This window comes from Thalassophryne amazonica, chromosome 15, assembly GCF_902500255.1.
Source record: "Thalassophryne amazonica chromosome 15, fThaAma1.1, whole genome shotgun sequence".
Taxonomy (NCBI): Eukaryota; Metazoa; Chordata; class Actinopteri; order Batrachoidiformes; family Batrachoididae; genus Thalassophryne; species Thalassophryne amazonica.
In genome coordinates this window covers 33,372,708-33,393,222 of record NC_047117.1, presented here as the reverse complement: position 1 = coordinate 33,393,222, position 20,515 = coordinate 33,372,708, and positions in this window count along the sequence as shown.

Here is a 20,515-nt window from a genome sequence, read left to right as displayed (position 1 = left end):
GATCCAGAATCTGGATCACCTTGAAAATTTAATGACGTCTTCCTTGGTCTAATATCTGTCTGTGGTGAAACTTTCATAAAAATCCATGCAGTAGTTTTGAAGTAATCTTGCTAAAAGTGATACAGAAAAAATTTAAAATAAAAAAAATAAACACTCCTGATTTTATTAGGTCCTTGGCGGACGTAAAAAACCTTGACCAGCAACTATGGACATAACGAAAAGACCCTTTGTTGAGCAGCTTTAGGTGGAGCACTAATACCAATGGCCAGTAATGCCCACAATCAGACAAGATGCACCAAGATTTTCCATCTTACCCACTACGGCCTCTTATGCAGTATAGGCCTGGTCCAAAAGTGTGTGCATTTATGCACTGAGGAGAAGTACTTTCACCTTAAAAACTTTTAATAGTCACCCTGATTATGGCCTATGAATGCCTAGGATCACATAGAGGTATTTTGTGTGGGGAAATATTTCTACTGACTCTGTTGCATAAACAATCTTCAAAGGAACAAGGCAGTCTATAGAAAAGATAATACATGTAGTGTGAGGTGGTACTGCAGGAGGAAAAATGTCCTATATAGGCTGTATGGAGTCAATATCCACCCCCACTGCCTCTTGGCTTGGTACCTCACCAGATGGTTTGATTTTCTGTGTATTCACACAGCCACCATTTGGACGGTTTGAAATAAAGCGCCCTAATGTGAATAACTATATGGGCAGTAAATGCCTCCAAATGCACTCTGGCACTTTGACTCTCCATCCAAGCCTCTCTTAGTAGTGGCAGGTGGATTGTCAACTGTTGGTCACTGGCCTACATTGGTGTGACTTTGAATTTGTGTCCAGAACACATTCTGCAGCAGAAAGTAGCAGCAGGAACACATTCTGCTGTAACATATTCATGTTGACCCAAAGGTAACAGCAATCAAGAGAGAGAGGGTGGATGCATTTTACTTCAGTATTTACGAGCAGAAGTACGCATCTGTTTCCAAAATATTTAGTGATGATGATTTACATGAGCTCTTATGGGAAATTTCATTGTTTTGTGGATTACTTTGGGAAGAATTTTCTCTTGTTCAGCCCAAGTTTGATTTTGGTTGTTAAATAATCAGTATGTTAATCAAATGGGTACAGAAAGTATTGTGTATTTTGAACTGAAGAGAGAAGTTTCACTAATCACTAAGTAAAAAATTTCATATGCTGTTAATCTCTTGGTGACTGTATAAATATTATCTTCTGATTACACCTGTGTGTTCATATGTGGGGGTTTTGTTTTTAGTCCTGCATGTCTATGTTTAAGAGCCAACAAAGGATAAAGTGAATTGTCTATGAAAAAATTGGTTAAAAATCAAAGGCCAAGGTCCAATTTTAGTCCAGTGCTTATGCTGTATATAGGGGTTATTTAATCAATCAATCAATCAGTTTTATTTATATAGCGCCAAATCACAACAAACAGTTGCCCCAAGGCGCTTTATATTGTAAGGCAAGGCCATCCAATAATTACGTAAAAATCCCAAAGGTCAAAACGACCCCCTGTGAGCAAGCACTTGGCGACAGTGGGAAGGAAAAACTCCCTTTTAACAGGAAGAAACCTCCAGCAGAACCAGGCTCAGGGAGGGGCAGTCTTCTGCTGGGACTGGTTGGGGCTGAGGGAGAGAACCAGGAAAAAGACATGCTGTGGAGGGGAGCAGAGATCAATCACTAATGATTAAATGCAGAGTGGTGCATACAGAGCAAAAAGAGAAAGAAACACTCAAGAGAAAGAAACACTCGTCATTTAGAGTGACTATTCCAAGGAAGTAATTAATATTGCACCTATTATTACTTTTAAACACTTTCTTTTCACCATTGGGCTTTCATTCATTATTTCATTCATTTTCTATACGTGCTTATTCCAGTTAAGGGTGACAGGAGTACTGGAGGCTATCCCAGCAGTCATATGACAACAGGCAGAGTACACCCTGGACAGGGCGCCAGTCTATCGCTGGGCCACAAATCGATAGACAAATGCATCCACACCATCACTCATATGTATGGCCAGTTTATTTTTTAAGTTTCCACCGAACCTGCATCTCTTTGGAAGTGGGTCTGAATTGAAAGGTTAAAGTCAGTGCTGTAACTGTTTAAGTCAAACAGCTTGGGGCCAACATTTCCACAACATGATGCAAGTGAGGATAAAATGATACAAGTCAAGGATAAAATGGTTCAAAATTGGGACCGACTCTGTCATATCAAGCCTTCACTGAATCACAAACATTTTATTACTGTTACATGTCAAACGTAAGGAGCACTCTAAAAAGAGTAACTCAAACTAGTAGAGTCAACACATACAGTATAATGGGGATTATGCCAGTTAAAAAAGAGATATGTCCAGGATGTATCAAATCTGAATCATCAAAGAATCCAGTTCTTATTGCAGTTGTTACAAAAATAGACAAAAGCATCAGAATTGATGGAAGGCTATTCTCAAGTTGTGTAGGCAGATCTGAGAAAAGTACATTTAGATGCCATTCAGAGAAGCCGGCAGAGTGAAATTAACACACATTCAGCTCTTTGGCCCAAGCCCTAACCAGTGACTTGTTTTATAGTTTGTGCAGAGACAGACCACCCCAAAAAAGCTTGCTGATACTGCCAGCAATTCTCAGGATAATAGTGTTTCACAGTGAATTATCTTTGATGTGTCAAATTGTCCTCTCCACCTGTCTCCTCAACCATTCATTACTCTATCTGACCAGCACTCAGATTGTTGATTCTGAATCTCTTGTCCTCTCACTTTGAAAATTAATTCCTGTGCCGTCTGACAAACTGTTGTAGAAAATCCTGTGCTGTCTCATATTATGAACTTCTGCACTAATGGGAGGGTCCAGTCAATTTAGTGACTTTTTGGCCGCCATTAGTAAAAAAAAATCAAATCTCGTGACTACTGACAAACTTTTATTCCACACAAATTGGTCAGTTGAATACAATAAAATTACAAAACAGACAAAAATGAATAAATAAATAAGTTAACCATGACATAGCTCCCATTAATCTTGCCCACTCCACCAGGGGAGGTGATGGTCTAGTGGTTAAGAGTTAGGCTTGAGACCAGAGGATCTGTGGTTCAAATCCCAGCCTGACTGGAAAATCACTAAGGGCCCTTGGGCAAGGTCCTTAAGCCCCTAGTTGCTCCCGGGGTGTAGTTTGCGTCTTGTATGGCAGAAACCTGACATCGGGGTGAATGTGAGGCATTATTTTAAGCACTTTGAGCACCTGATGCAGATGGAAAAACACTATATAAATGCAGTCCATGTATCATTTACCAGAAAAAAATGACATGCACAAAAAAAAAAATCAACCTTCAAGAGGACAGCCAAATGCAAATGACATGATTACATTGTCACATAATCTAGGGATTTGTATTTTGGCATTCCAGTAGTGATTTCTAGTGTTTTTTTTTTTCTTTTGGCAACAATGCAGATAGCATCATTCTCCCAATATATTCTACATCCCTCCTCTGCACATTAGAGTGTTTTTTCTTGTCTGAAGGATACTCAACAAATAACAGCTTTATTAGCCAAAGTAGCAAACATTTTTCATGGGGTCGAAATGGGATCAAGTGGGGGGGAACAAAATGAAACATTTAAAATCTCCAGTCCTCTTGAAAATTACACTCCAAAATTTTTCTTTTGAAATCTCAAGGGTACGTACCACAGTTGTATTTTGTCAGAAAGCATAAGCTTTTAAAATCATTCAAATTGGGTCATCTCGACAGTATTTTAACAAAAAAGACTACATTTGCCGACCTTTAACTGGAGTAAGCGGTTGAAGATGATAAGTGAGTGAGAGAGTTTTATCAGGTCTTATCAAATTCAATTTACACAAGTTCCTCCTTTGTTGATTTTGGAGAAAAATCTATTAAAACCCATATGATAAGGGTAGGATATCCAAGATTTATGGCTTGCCGAGGACATCTTTAACTGGACTCCCCTGAAATCTGATTGGACACAGATGATTGACATATCACAGCACGACATTTCTGTTTGAAAGACCTGCATTTTCAAATCAGTGAGTCACATTGACTGCTAGGTTCCTCCTGTCCAGTAGTTTGTGCTGTGTACCACAAAAGGTTCTAATCCACCTTAGTAGAAAAAGAAAAATGTTTGCTTCAGATTGGAGCTGAAGGGGGGGGATGTGGAGGGGGATGTCCTTCGTAGAAAGCCACACCTCCTGCCCGGGCTGGTATGCAGGGGCCGGGGAGCGCCAGCGGTCTGCATGGGCCTTGGCCAATGTCCGGGCTTTCAGCAAGGCAGAACGGGCGGCGCGCCACACCCGACGGCATCTGCGCAGATGGGCCTGGACCGAGGGCACACCGACCTCTCCCTCCACCACGGGAAACAATGGGGGCTGGTACCCCAGACACACCTCAAACGGGGAGAGGCCAGTGGCAGAGGACACCTGGCTGTTATGCGCGTACTCGATCCAGGCCAGATGGGCAACCCAGGCCGTCGGGTGCGCGGATGTTACACAACGTAGGGCTTGTTCCAGTTCCTGGTTGGCCCGTTCTGCCTGTCCGTTGGTCTGCAGGTGATTCCCGGACGAGAGGCTCACGGTGGCCCCCAGTTCTCTGCAGAAACTCCTCCAGACTTGAGAGGAGAACTGGGGACCACGATCCGAGACAATGTCTGTTGGTATCCCATGCAGACGGATGACGTGGTGGACCAGGAAGTCTGCGGTCTCCTGGGCCGTTGGGAGCTTCAGGAGGGCCACGAAGTGGGCCACCTTGGAGAATCGGTCCACTATCGTGAGGATGGTCGTCATGCCCTGGGACGGTGGGATGCCCGTGACAAAATCCAGGCCGATGTGGGACCAGGGGCGACGAGGCACCGGAAGCGGTTGAAGAAGACCTTGACTCCTAGTATGCTCCACCTTGCCCCTGGCACAGGTGGTACAGGCCTGGATATATTCCCGGACGTCGGCTTCCATAGACGCCCACGAGAAGCGCTGCCAGACCACTGCCACGGTCCTTCGCACCCCTGGATGACAGGAGAGCTTGGAACTGTGACAGCAGCCCTGGCCTCTGGTGGGACGTATAAATGGTTCTTCGGACCGGTTCCTGGGTCCGGGCTCTGTGCCAGGGCCTCCCGTTCAGCTGGGGTCAACTTGCGAGAAAAGTAGGCACAAGGGTGAAGAACCTTGTCGGACTCCCCGCTCTGGGATAGCACGGCTTCTATCCCTGAGTCAGAGGCATCCACTTCAACCACAAACTGGCGGCAAGGATCGGGCTGCACCAGAACTGGTGCAGTCGAAAACTGACATTTCAACTCCCTAAACGCGGCTTCGCACCGATCCGACCAGGTGAAGGGGACTTTTGGGGAGGTCAGGACTGTCAGGGGACTACTAACCTGACTGTAGCCCTTAATGAACCTCCTGTAGAAATTTGCAAAGCCGAGGAACTGTTGCAGTTTCCTTCGGCTTGTGGGTTGGGGCCAATCTCTCACCGCCGCAACCTTGGCCGGATCAGGGGTGACGAGTTAGGAGATGATGAACCCCAGGAAGGACAAAGAAGTGCGGTGGAACTCACACTTCTCGCCCTTCACAAACAGCCGGTTCTCCAACAACTGCTGCAGGACCTGACGTACATGCTGGACATGGGTCTCAGGATCCGGGGAAAAGATGAGTATATTGTCTAGATATACGAAGATGAATCGGTGCAGGAAGTCCCGCAAGACGTCATTAACCAAAGCTTGGAACATCGCGGGAGCATTCGTGAGGCCGAACAGCATGACCAGGTACTCAAAGTGACCCAACGGGGTGTTAAATGCCGTCTTCCACTCGTCTCCTTTCCGGATCCGAACCAGGTGATACGCATTCCTAAGATCTAATTTGGTGAAAATTTGGGCTCCATGCAGGGGCGTGAACACTGAATCCAACAGGGGCAAAGGGTATCGGTTGCGAACCGTGATCTCATTCAGCCCTCTGTAATCAATGCATGGACGGAGTCCGCCATCTTTCTTGCCCACAAAAAAGAAACCTGCGCCCATCAGGGAGGTGGAGTTCCGGATCAGCCCGGCAGCTAACGAGTCCCGGATGTAGGTCTCCATTGATTCGCACTCAGGATGTGAGAGGTTGTACAGCCTGCTCGACGGGTACTCAACGCCCGGGATCAAATCAATGGCACAATTGTACGGATGGTGCGGGGGAAGGGTGAGCACCAGATCTTTGCTGAAAACGTCAGCAAGATCGTGGTACTCAATCGGCACCGCCGTCAGATTGGGGGGGACTTTAACCTCCTCATTAGCAATTAAACCGGGGGGAACCGAGGATCCTAAACACTCCCGGTGGCAGGTTTCGCTCCACTGAGCCACAACCCCAGACGGCCAATCAATCCAGGGGATTGTGTTTTACCATTCACGGGAAGCCCAAAATCACGCGGGAGGTAGAAGGAGTAACAAAAAACTCAATCTCCTCCCGATGATTCCCAGACACCACCAGAGTTACTGGTTGTGTCTTGTGTGTGATTAAAGGGAGAAGGGTGCCATCTAGTGCCTGCACCTTCAATGGCGAAGGAAGCACCACCAGAGGGAGCCCTACCTCCCTTGCCCATATGCTGTCCAGCAGATTCCCTTCTGACCCCGTGTCCACCAGTGCTGGGGCTTGAAGGGTTAAATCACCGCTCAGGATCGTAACTGGGAGACGTGTAGAAATACGTGTATGTCCCACGTGAATGTCTTGGCCCACCCTTAACCCAGTTTCTAAGGGCGGGCGTTCGTGTTTAACCGCTTGGGGCAGTCTCGCTGCTGATGCTCACTTGAGCCGCAGATAAAGCACTCCCCGCGGGCCAGTCTCCTCTGTCTGTTAGATGATCTTAATTTGGCCCTGCTCGTGTCCATAGCATCGTCAGCAGGGGGAGCTGTTGCCACAAGGAGCGCTGAGGCTGTGGAGCGTGGGGAGGGCGGAACCTTTTCGGACCCGGAAGGGAGAGGGATGGCGCGTGCCCGGCCACGTCCTTCGTCTCGCTCCCGATGGCGTTCTTCTAATCAATTGTCTAATCGTATGACTAGATCGATAAGTCCATCCAAATCCCGCGGTTCCTCCTTGGCCACTAGGTGCTCCTTCAGGACTGACGACAGTCCGTTTATGAAGGCGGCGCGGAGCGCAGTCGTATTCCAGCTGGACCTCGCAGCCGCGATGCGGAAGTCGACTGCATATTCAGCTGCGCTCCGACGCCCCTGTCTCATAGACAGCAGCACGGTTGAAGCGGTCTCGCCTCTGTTAGGGTGATCAAAAACTGTTCTGAACTCCCTCACAAACCCAGTATAAGTGGTAAGGAGCCATGAATTCTGCTCCCAAAGCGCCGTAGCCCAAGCGCGTGCCTCACCTCGAAGCAAATTAATCACATAAGCCACCCTACTGGAGTCTGACTCGTACATCACGGTACGCTGTGCAAAGATGAGCGAACACTGCATTAAAAAGTCAGTGCACATCTCCACACAACCTCCGTACGGCTTAGCGAAGTTTGGCGTGGGGAGCGAAGACTTCAGCCCTCCATGAACCACAACCCAGCCTCCAGCTGCAAGCACTCACAGAAAGACTGCAACAATACAGAAGCAAAAACTGTATGAGAAAAGACTCAAAAAGGGCTGAGCAGTTTACCTTCTTGGCTTGAAGATATCTCGGCAGGGAGGTTGGAGTGCTGCCCAGCTTTTGTATTATATTATTATATTATATTATATTATATTATATTATATTATATTATATTATATTATATTATATTATATTATAATTTAGGGATTCCATCATCTACAGTCCATAATATAATCAGAAGATTCAGAGAATCTGGAGAACTCTCTACACATAAGCGGCAACGCTGAAAACCAACATTGAATGCCCATGACCTTCAATCCCTCAGGCAGCACTGCATTAAAAACCGACATCATTGTGTAAACGATCTTCCCACGTGGGCTCAGGAACATTTCAGAAAACCATTGCCAGTAAACACAGTTCATCGTTACATCTACAAATTAAATTACAAGTTAAATCTCTATCATGCAAAGCGAAAGCCATACATCAACAACATCCAGAAACTCTGCCGCCTTCTCTGCGACCAAGCTCATTTGAAATGAACAAATGCAAAGTTGAAAAGTGTGCTGTGGTCTGATGAGTCCACATTTCAAATTGTTTTTGGAAATCATGGGTGTCGTGTCTTCCGGACAAAAGAGGAAAAAGACCATCCAGATTGTTACCAGTGCAAAGTTCAAAAGCCAGCATCTGTGATGGTATGGGGGTGTGTTAGTGCCCATGGCATGGGCAACTTACACATCTTTGATGGCACCATCAATGCTGAAAAGTACATCCAGGTTTTGGAGCAACACATGCTGCCATCCAGGTAACGTCTTTTACAGGGACGTCCCTGCTTATTTCAGCAATACAATGCCAAGCCACATTCTGCATGTGTTACAACAGCGTGGCTTCATAGTAAAAGAGTGCAGGTACTAGACTGACCTGCCTGCAGTCCAGACCTGTTGGCCATTGAAAATGTGTAGTGCATTATGAAGCGCAAAAATACGACAGTGGAGACCCCAGACTGTTGAACAACTGAAGTTGTACATCAAGCAGGAATGGGAAAGAATTCCACCTACAAAGATATAACAATTAGTGTCCTCAGTTCCCAAAATGCTTATTGAGTGTTGTTAGAAGGAAAGGTGATGTAACACAGTGGTAAATATACCACTGTCCCAGATTTTTTGAAATGTGTTGCAGGCATCCATTTCAAAATGAGCAAATATTTACACAAAAACAATAAAGTTTATCAGTTTGAACATTAAATAACTTGTCTTTGTGGTGTACTCAATTGAATCTAGGTTGAAGAGGATCTGCAAATGATTGTATTCTTTTTTATTTACATTTTACACAACGTCCCAGTTTCATTGGAATTGGGGTTGTAGATGGTATATATATATATAAACATTTACTTTTGAACCATTTTGTACGTCCTTTCAATGTTTTTTAAATGTCTCTTTTCAGTGGAAAAATGCTCATTTGGAATGTAAATGGTGCTGACGTGTTTGTAGTCCAGTGCTGCACTTCATCTCCACTCATCTTATTTTCCTTTCATTGGTCAATCCATCACCTCTGCTCTAGCCTCCTTCTCACACACATCATCTTCTTTTAGCTGCCCTGCCTTTGGTGATGTCTCTTGCCCCTATGTACGTGTGGTCCACATGTTTGTGAAATCTACACAAAGGCTTGGTGTATGAAGGGGGAACTTGGTACTCAAAATCACCTCACCTCGTAGAAGATTGATGTTAGTGACATTTTGATTACAATTGTTGCTCCCATGGAGCTCAGTCTAGGAAAGGCTGTGTATGCTATCTTTCATATGTCAGTGTGAAAATTGGTGCACAAAGTTCCGTCACAAAATAAGTTCAACATTGATATATTTCATTTTAATTGTAGACACAAAAGGGTTCGAGCCTCTGAAACCTAGTTTAATCCATGAAGCCATATGGATGTATACATTGCTATGACCTTACACAAGTTGGTGATAGGGCTCGGTGAACAGGATTGGGTCAGTTTTTTCCAGTTTTATATTATATGGTTGTAACAATGAATGAATACAACCTGAGTTTTCCTCACTCACTAAAAGGAGACAGGGTTATGGTTTGATTGTCACATACAGGGAGATGTGAGAGGGAGACTGAAATGGTTATTGGGTGATTTATAACTTTTTAGACTTTTCTTATGAATTCATAAACACTGTCTTCTGTGAGAGAGCGGTGTGTTTGGCCGCAGTTCATTAAAGTCATGCTGAAAGTGTTTTTATCACTGAATTATCTCTGAATTGTTATGCTGTCAATTTGAAGAGGTACATTTTGAGTGTGATGTGGTCTTCAAAGAAAAAGAGTAGTTCAGTACTACAATGCAGGAAATTTGATTGATTTTTTAGTTTTTTTTTTAACCTGTATTATTGATATGCAATTCAGCCTGTTTTGTGTTCAACTTTCTTTTCAAACCAAACTAAAGACAACTTACTGAAGTGGAAAAATGTTGAAAAAAATGTTAAGAATGGTATTTGGTATGATTATTGATCAGTGTCTTTTTTGTTAAGTGCCTGTCAAAGAGGTAACAGGAATTGTGCTCTTATGATTGGAAAATATGGCAATGGTTTGGGCAGCATGGTGGAATAGTGGTTAGCACTGTTGCCTCACAGCAAAAAAGGTCATGGGATCAATTCCCCACTGTGACCATTTAGTGTGGAGTTTGCATGGTCTCTCCGTGTTTGTTTGGGTTCCCTCTGGGTGCTCCGCCTTCCTCCCATGTCCAAAAACATGCTGGTTAGTTGGATTGGAAACGTTTTAAAAAATTGTCTATAGGTGACTGTGAATGTGATTTTCTACATGTGACCCTATGACGGACTGGCGTTCAGTCTGGGGTGTACCCCACCTCTTGCCCTATGACCGCTACGATAGCCTCCAGCCCCAGTGACCCTTAATAATTGATTAGAACAACTGTGTCTATGACAGAAATTGAGGTTTTGACTCATAATTTTGTGTTGCACATTATTTATTGCTGTAATATATATATATATATATATAAACATGCATGTTATTCTGAGAGGCGATAGGATGGAAAGGATTGTGGAAGTGCTGATCCCATAACTGTGAAAGTAATAATAGTGATTTGTAATATAGTCACAGGTGAAAACCATATTTTTGAAATTTTATTGTCATCACTCAATATTTTATGTTCAACTTTGCCTCTTGATTTATTTCACTCAAATATTAAAAACAACCACCTTTGAGTTTTAAGTGGTCTGAATATCCCTTTATGCAATTTTCAATGTTCAGTTTCAAGTTGTACAATTTAATCCAAAACTTTGTTGCAGTAAACAGTGCATCCAGAAAGTGTTCACAGCCATTCACTTTTACCACATTTTGTTATGTTACAGCCTTATTTCATAATGGAGTTAATTCCTCCTCAAAATTATATGCACAACACCCCATAATGATAACATGAAAAGGTGTTTTTTTTAATTTATTTTGGTAAATTTATTAAAAACTAAAATCTCATGTCCATAAGTATTCAAACACTTTGATAAATACTTTGTTGCTGCAACTTTCGCAGCAATTACAGTCTCAAGTCTTCTTGAGTATGATGCCTCAAGCTTGACCCACCTATCCTTGGACAATTTTGTCCATTCCTCTTTGCAGCACCTCTCAAGCTCCATCAGGTTGGACGGGGAGCATCGGTGCACAGCCATTTTCACATCTCTCCAGAGATGTTCAATCGGATTCAGGTCTGGGCTCTGGCTGGGCCACTCAAGGACCGTCACAGAGGTGTCCTGAAGTCACTCCTTTGAAATCTTGGCTGTGTTCTTTGGGTCATTGTCCTGCTGAAAGATGAATTGTTGTCCCAGTTTGAGGTCCATAGTGCTCTGGAGCAGGTTTTGATCCAGGATGTCTCTGTACATTGCTGTATTCATCTTTCATTCAATCCTGACTAGTCTGTCAGTTCCCACCACTGAAAAACATCCCCAAAAGCGTGATGCTGCCACCACCATAATTCACTTTAGGGATGGTGCCTGGTTTCCTCCAAACATGGCACCTGGCATTCATGCCAAAGAGTTCAATCTTTGTCTCATCAGACCAGAGAATTTTGTTTCTCATGGTCTGAGAGTCCTTCAGGTGGCTTTTAGCAAACTCCAGGTGGGCTGCCATGTGCGTTTTACTAAGGCGTGGCTTCCGTCTGGCCACTCTACCACACAGGCCTGATTGGTGGATTGCAGCAGAGATAGTTTTCCTTCTGCAAGGTTATCCTCTCTCCACAGAGGAATACTGGAGCTCTGACAGAGTGACCATCAAGTTTTTGGTCACCTCCCTAAGCCCCTTCTTCCCCCATTGCTCAGTTTAGATAGACGGCTAGCTCTAGAAAGAGTCCTGGTGGATCTGAATGTCTTCCATTTATCGATGATGGAGGCCACTGTGCTCATTGGGACTTTCAAATCGTCAGAAATGTTTCTGTACCCTTCCCCCAATTTGTGCCTCAAGACAATCCTGTCTTGGAGTTCTATGGACAATTCCTTTGATTTCATGCTTGGTTCGTGCTTTGATATGCACAGTCAACTGTGGGAAATCACAGGTGTGTGTCTTTCCACATTATGTCCAATCAACTGAATGATCAGTGGAAACAGGATGAACCTGAGGTCAAATTTTAGCTTCATTGCAAGGCTGTGGATACTTATATATATATATATATGATTTCTTGGTTGTTTTTTTTTAAATACATTTGGAAAAAAAAAATCTTAAAAAAAACTTCTCACATTGTCATTATAGAGGATTTAGTGTAGAATTTTGAGGGGAGAATGAATGCCATTCATTTTGGAATAAGGCTGTAAACATTAAGTTCCTTCTTCTGTTGTCACTTGGGGTTGCCACAATAAATCTGAGGTGGATCTGCATGTTGAATTGGCACAGGTTTTAGGGCTGCTCCACACAAAACACGACTGAGGCGAAATGGTGCATGGAGGAGGAGTCAAATGGCACTCGTGGGAAATCAGAGATGCACTCGAACACTTCGTACAGCAGTCACCACATTCATTCAGGCATGGTACATGCACTCTATATTCTCATACCGCTCAGAAACCCATTTCAACGGGTATGATGAGGTGCCATCTGATCCTGTTTGAAGCATTTGAACAGCATGTCATACACAGTTCGGACGTATCGTGTCGCAGCTGAGCAGCTGCACAAAATCATCGTTCATGTCTAACTGACGCGATCGGGGCAGCCTTCACACCAGCAGCCGTATGTCATTGAATGCTGGGTAAATGATCATTCAACCCACTCTTGGCCAGAGTCAGCTGGTGTCCAGGTGCCACCCACGAACATCCAACATCACTCACAGGGCACTTACAAAAGGTGGGGCCATTTGCAGTTTGAGCACGAGAGTAGAGAGCAGCTGCTCACTTTTGACCTGGCTGTGCGAATGGCCCCATATTTTCTAAGTGCTCCACAAGTGTGCCGTTACCAAGCAACACACGTCATGCAAGGCCCCACCCCTGCAACACATGTGGCGTGTGAGTGTGTCCCCCCCCCCTGCAACACAGATGTCGTAAGGAGTGTGTTATTCCCCCCATGCCATGATTGAACATTGTCAGGTGCGGCTGAGGTGACTGCGGTGTGATCACTGTCCAGCAGAGCACGCATCTGGACAACTGTAATGTCTGGAACAGCTGACTGCTGTGTACTCACAACTCAGCTGGAGGACATATGTCGTGCCTTCAACAACATGAGCCACACTGTGCAGTGCCCATGTGTGGGCGGGCTGTCATATTCTCATGACATGCTGATGATTACATACAGACAAGATCACATGGAGACTGGCCAGCAACATCTGAGGAAGCACAGCACGGTGTGAACCTTTTTATCAGCCAGCCAGCCAGGCTAATGAGCCTTCCACCACATAAATTATAGTCCACCTGACAGACATGAAGAGTGAAAAATATATAAAACATGGGAAAAAGTGTGAACTCACTCATGTGTGATCGCTTTCCACATTGCGCTGTGGAAGCATCGAGCCTCTCAGCTGATCACGCCCAGCAAGTCACTGTTGGGAATGACAGTGACTCAGTGCACATGACGTGTTAAATTAAAAACACAGAGAAAACAGCCAGGACAAATACATAAATAAATACAACAATAACTACATACATAATTCCTTAACAAATACATGAAATAAATAATCATGCAACAAAGGAACAGAGAGTTACACTTTGTTCTATGAGCTGATCAAAAAGTTGGGCGTGTCGCTGTGAGCAGTAGCTGTTGGGATCTGTGAACCCGCAAGTCACAGCTGGAGAACACAAATTGTGTTATGAAGGACATGACCTTACAACACTTCATCGTGAGGCGCGTGCATGTGCATGCTGTCCTCACGTGGAAATACAAACACATATCGCCTATGCAAACGGGCAGCAGCAAACAAGTCGGCACGCACATCAGCCGGGCTGTCCCATGTGAAAAGAACTGTGTGATCATGTGAACACTCAGCTGGCAAACAGACTGTCACATCCACCACGTGAGCCATATGGGGCTGTGTCCTTAGGTGCACCGCTCACTGGACACCTGGACACGTGGCGCCGGCTATGTTCACGATATGAGCACACGGCTTCATTCATATCAGTCCATCAGCAGTGTACATGCATGATCATGGGTCATGTGCAGAGGAACAGGAGGATGATACTTGTGTTGTCCACTTTTCATAACGGGAATTAATTATTAGAAACCGTTTTTTTTGTTGTTTTTTTTTTACAGTGCCAACAGATTCATGACCAGTCACATGACTATGTTACATTTAAACAGTTCATTCATTATTCCTATGATGTCCTGAATCTGTGCTTTGCATTATTGTGGGCTTCCATTTGATTTATGTACATATGTCCAGCATCTGATTGCTCCTCTGCTGTGGGAGCACCATGTGGTGTGATGTTCCACGTGCTCGCACCGTGTTTGTGTGTGTGCACGAGCGCACACAAAACTGTTGCTGCGGTATCGTTCACACTTGTCCAACCATATGACCCTCTCGACAGCAGGTGGCATTTTTTGTGGTTGGCCAATTCTTTTTTATTGCGGTATTTCGGCTGGTTTCTGCTTCTTTTGCCCAACTTCATATTATGTGTCATTATGCCTGATGCAACTCCACATTGCATGGAGAAATGTGGCAGGGGTGGGGTTTGAACCAGTAACCTTTTGCACTAAACCCAAGTGCATTAACCACTTGGCAAGAGCCCCCCTTTTTTTTAGAATAAGGTTGTAACATAATAAAATGTGGGGAAAAAGTGTTGCAACATGAATACTTCCTGAATTAACAGAGGTGGAGAAGATAATGGTACATCATTCTATTGTCTATTGTCCTGTCCAAAAATAAAGGAATTCTACGAAGAAGTTAAATTAGTAAAACAGGAGGTGTTGTTGGTGAGACTACAGCTGGAATCTAAACTGTTTCTGTTGGGTTCATACCCTGAAGGACATTACATTAACCACTTTGAAAAAAAAATCTTTATAAATATTAGAATACTACAAGCAATGAGAGAGCACTGACAACCCGAGTTTTGCAAAATATCTCAAAGAAGTTTCTCTGCTTTCCAATGGGAAAAAATTAGTTATTCTTTAAAAGATAAACTTGACACATTTCAGAAAGTGTGGTTCATTCAGTATGTTGAGAGCAAAGATTTGTCGTATTTACTGTATGAAACTGGGATACAAAACAATCCCTGTACAGATCCACAACCTTATGCTGCGTTCTGACCATCAAGTAACATCTGGAAGGACTCTCATGGACTCAAGTTGTTGCGCTGCTCTCTTCCCCCTCCCTTCCTGTCTCCTCCAGGTGCCATGTCTTGGAGCTGATTGAGCACACCTGTTAGCAATCACCTGCTGCAGTAATTCAACCCCAGCCCTTGCCAGAAACTCAGTTCTGCTTGCTTGGTTCCTGGCTTCCGTTCATGTTTTGGACTACTGTGCTGTATGTTTATGCTTTTTTTCTGTGGATTCTAATAGTTTTTTTTCTCTCTCTCTCTGTACACTTTGCTTCCAGCGTTCCTGCCTGCCTTCAGCTCTGTCACGGCCACCTGGTTCTGTTCTGACATCCTCTGCTCTTTATTGTTGAGCCTGTGCCTCCCTGCTCTAGTGTCTCCTCCACAACTCAATTGCAGTATTCTGGCTGTTAAATAATTCAGTAGACTGTTGATTGTTTTTTTCATGTTTTGTTCCCAGCATTTGTGGGTCCATTATTCTCATCTGGGTTAGCTGTAACACAAGAGCCTTGTTAAGTGTACCTTGTTTTGTTTATTCAGTTGTTTTAATGCAGTGGTGTCCAAAGTATTCCAGAAAGCGGCAGGTCACTAATTAACATCACTTTGAGCAGATGGGATGAGTTCATCAGTGAAATCTCACCTCCTGGAGTCAGTGGCTGCAAAGAAAACCTGCACCCTCTCGGCCCTTTCTGGAATGCTTTGGACACCACTGTTTTAATGGCTGTGTGTGTGTGTGTGTGTGTGTGTGTGTGTGTGTGTGTGTGTGTGTGTGTGTGTGTGTGTGTGTGTGTGTGTGTGTGTGTGTGTGTGTGCGTGTGTGTATAAAATATATTTTGTATAAATACTCAAATATACGTATTGTTGGAATAAAATTGCTTATAAATATACGTGGGAGTTAATATTGTCTGGAGTACATCATGAAGTCAGATTGCATGTGTCTATTTGTCTAATCAAATCCAAACAAGTAAACTATGGAATTAGGACAATTTGTGCAGAAGCTGGCAAAATCAGGAGGTGATTGTCTGTCTGAAAACTGCTGGACATTTACAAAAAAAAAGGTAGAGCCCGAGGATGTTCCAAAGACAAAAATGAATCGCAGGACAGAGGATCTCTTCAACCACTCTCTAACCCCATGTTCCAGTTCAGGGTCATGTTGTGCTGCAGCCTATCCCAGTGGTCCAGAGGATGCACATTCATTTTCATATAAAAAATAAATCAATAATTAAACTTCTTTAATCTCTTATAAACCACATAAATTTAAATCTGTTGGTCTGGACTGTGCAGGGTACAAGGTATGCAGAAGTGGTGGTGTCAATCTCTTTTCTTTGGTTGCATATTGCTGTATGCAGGTACATCAGTGTTGCCACAGTAACTTCAAAACATTACTTTATACAGTTACTTCATTAGCATCTTTGTGCAGTTACTTTATTAGGAGTTGCTGACAACTTATAACTAAGTTAAAGGTAACTACTAATCTAACTTAGTTACTCTTAAGCTTGAGTAATCAGCAAAGTAATAGTTAGTTTTCTGATTATGCAATTTTAAAAATAACCAACTTAGATTATTAGTTATGTTCACCAGCTGCAAACAAGGTGTCCACAGCTGCCAATGAAGTCACAGTAAAATGTAACTGTTTAACATAACTAATAAAGTAACTATTCAAAATTCCTATGGCAACACAGATGCATATTTTCCAAAAAATGGCAACAAATTGAATCTCAAATTTATATTGTACCTCTACTGCTGAAAATTGTTGACAGACCATGGTGCAGTAAGTATACACTCAAAAACAACAAAGTTTACTTTTATATTGGCAATAATAATAATAATAATAATAATAATAATAAATCAATCTGGGTGTCACTGTGTCACTTAATTAAAAGTGTTTGTCCTAAATTGATCCTATATTGCAAAAGTTTATTTCACAACATTTATTTTGTGCAGTGTTTCTCTGATTGCTGTGACAATCATTTTATAACCTGCACTATCAATTACACTAATTATGGTATAATCAAGGAAATCTTTAATTACAAATTGTGATGTCACAATGTGTATGTATGTGTAAACATACTCATTTACAATTCAAATGTATGTGGACATGTTGCATTCATATCAATTAATCAATTAGAGGTTTTGAAGAAAACTAACTCTTGTAAGAATTTGGTGTGTGGCTTTGCCAAAAACAAGTAGCACTGCTTAGTTTTATTTATTTGTTTTTTTCTATATTTCAACTGTTGATTTTTATTTCATGGTAATTTAAGATTCAAGAAATCTATCCCCAATTGGGGGAATTCAAAGACATTTATTCGTGTTCTATTTAAATTGTTGCTCTCTTAAAAGTATTATATTCTGTATGGTGTATGTGTTTTTGGTTCTTTTGTAAACTATTATGGCTATATGTGGTATTTGATGGTGTTGTAATTATCTTTCAACAGCCAGAACAATGTTTCAAAGTTTAATTTTTGTGTTGCTAGTTTTAACAAAAAATGTCATGGTCATTTATTAAGACTTCCAAAAGGGAGTATTTTAACACTGAATAGACATTTTAAAAAAGTGGTTATGAAATATGTTGAAAGCTAGTTTAAAAGTGAGTTTCTTCAATGTCTGTTTATGTATGTTGCAATTGTTTGCAAACAAAATTAGGTTTTTGCGACAAGAAAAACTGAGCTATTTTTTCCAACATTTTATGAACCCTGACGAAACCCAAAATTAACAAAATAAACAAAAGTAACACTCTGAGATACTAGCTTGTTCTCGGAAGTCAAGTACTATCAGCTGACATGAAATTTATTTACGTGTGTTTATATATATATATATATATATATATATATATATATATATATATATATATATATATTGCACTTGGAATGGTGAACGTCTTATGATTATGATGTAGTTGGCTGTAGTCAGTATACAGTCAAACAAATTGATGCACTGTCAGGCTGGACTCCATGGGAGTGTTTCCACTGTCACTGCGTGCTGTGTTACTAACCTATCAAGGCACTGTGCTGTGCTTGACATCCCTTTGTGTGGGAGTTCCTGAACTGTGTCTGCAAAGAATGAGAGAGAGAAAATATTGGAAGGACCTTTATCTGAGGTCAGCCTTGAAGATGATGCCATGATCAGTGAGGTGAAAACACATGAGGAGATAGGTGGAAGGTGGTTGTGATCCCCAAGGAAGAAAAGAAGAGAATGTTTATTGCTGTGTGTTGGCCTGACTGCTGTCTGCAGTGTGCAGAGTACTGCAGTGCTGTGAGGCATCACTGAGACGTGCTACACTGCATATATGGCGGCAATAATTTAGAGAGCATATTTCGATGTATGTACAGTTCCTCATATAATGAACAGTGAAGGCTATTGAGCAGCCAGGACTACTAAAATGAAAGTTGTGGTGGATTTTTGGTTATATCTGTATTATGTAAATCTTTGCTTTAAAAAAAATCTTTGCTGAGCTTAAATTCCACTGTCTCAACTTTTTTTGGAATGGTTTTCTGTTACCAAGAGAAATGAAGCTGACCACGCAAAGCATGAAAGGCGTTCTTTTGTTCAAACTGTCTGAAATGATATAGAAGTCAATGGGAGAATCACTGCAGGGGTTTGTTTGCATTTTACACACCATCCCATTTTTTTGTTATTTTGTTGGCGTATACGGTGTAAAGCGGTAGTGCATTTTTTTATATATTCTTCACAAATAAAATTTCATTTTACCACACACACACACACATTTGAAAATATAACCTTAGTTTATCATTGTCAATAATGACATGCTCTCAGTGCATATTAAATAAAATCAATCAATCAATCAATTTTATTTATATAGCGCCAAATCACAACAAACAGTTGCCCCAAGGCACTTTATATTGTAAGACAAGGCCCTACAATAATTACGTAAAAACCCCAATGGTCAAAACGACCCCCTGTGAGCAAGCACTTGGCGACAGTGGTAAGGAAAAACTCCCTTTTAACAGGAAGAAACCTCCAGCAGAACCAGGCTCAGGGAGGGGCAGTCTTCTGCTGGGACTGGTTGGGGCTGAGGGAGAGAACCAGGAAAAAGACATGCTGTGGAGGGGAGCAGAGATCAATCACTAATGATTAAATGCAGAGTGGTGCATACAGAGCAAAAAGAGAAAGAAACACTCAGTGCATCATGGGAACCCCCCCAGCAGTCTTCAACTTCAACTTTTTTCTTATATAGCGCCAAATCACAACAAACAGTTGCCCCAAGGCGCTCCACATTGCAAGGCAAGGCCATACAATAATTATGAAAAAAAAAAAAAAAAAGTCTAAGTCTATAGCAGCATAACTAAGGGATGGTTCAGGGTCACCTGATCCAGCCCTAACTATAAGCTTTAGCAAAAAGGAAAGTTTTAAGCCTAATCTTAAAAGTAGAGAGGGTGTCTGTCTCCCTGATCTGAATTGGGAGCTGGTTCCACAGGAGAGGAGCCTGAAAGCTGAAGGCTCTGCCTCCCATTCTACTCTTACAAACCCTAGGAACTACAAGTAAGCCTGCAGTCTGAGAGCGAAGCGCTCTATTGGGGTGATATGGTACTATGAGGTCCCTAAGATAAGATGGGACCTGATTATTCAAAACCTTATAAGTAAGAAGAAGAATTTTAAATTCTATTCTGGAATTAACAGGAAGCCAATGAAGAGAGGCCAATATGGGTGAGATATGCTCTCTCCTTCTAGTCCCCGTTAGTACTCTAGCTGCAGCATTTTGAATTAACTGAAGGCTTTTCAGGGAACTTTTAGGACAACCTGATAATGAATTACAATAGTCCAGCCTAGAGGAAATAAATGCATGAATTAGTTTTTCAGCATCACTCTGAGACAAGACCTTTCTAATTTTAGAGATATTGCGTAAATGCAAAAAAGCAGTCCTACATATTTGTTTAATATGCGCATTGAATGATATATCCTGATCAAAAATGACTCCAAGATTTCTCACAGTATTACTAGAGGTCAGGGTAATGCCATCCAGAGTAAGGATCTGGTTAGACACCATGTTTCTAAGATTTGTGGGGCCAAGTACAATAACTTCAGTTTTATCTGAGTTTAAAAGCAGGAAATTAGAGGTCATCCATGTCTTTATGTCTGTAAGACAATCCTGCAGTTTAGCTAATTGGTGTGTGTCCTCTGGCTTCATGGATAGATAATGCTGGGTATCATCTGCGTAACAATGAAAATTTAAGCAATGCCATCTAATAATACTGCCTAAGGGAA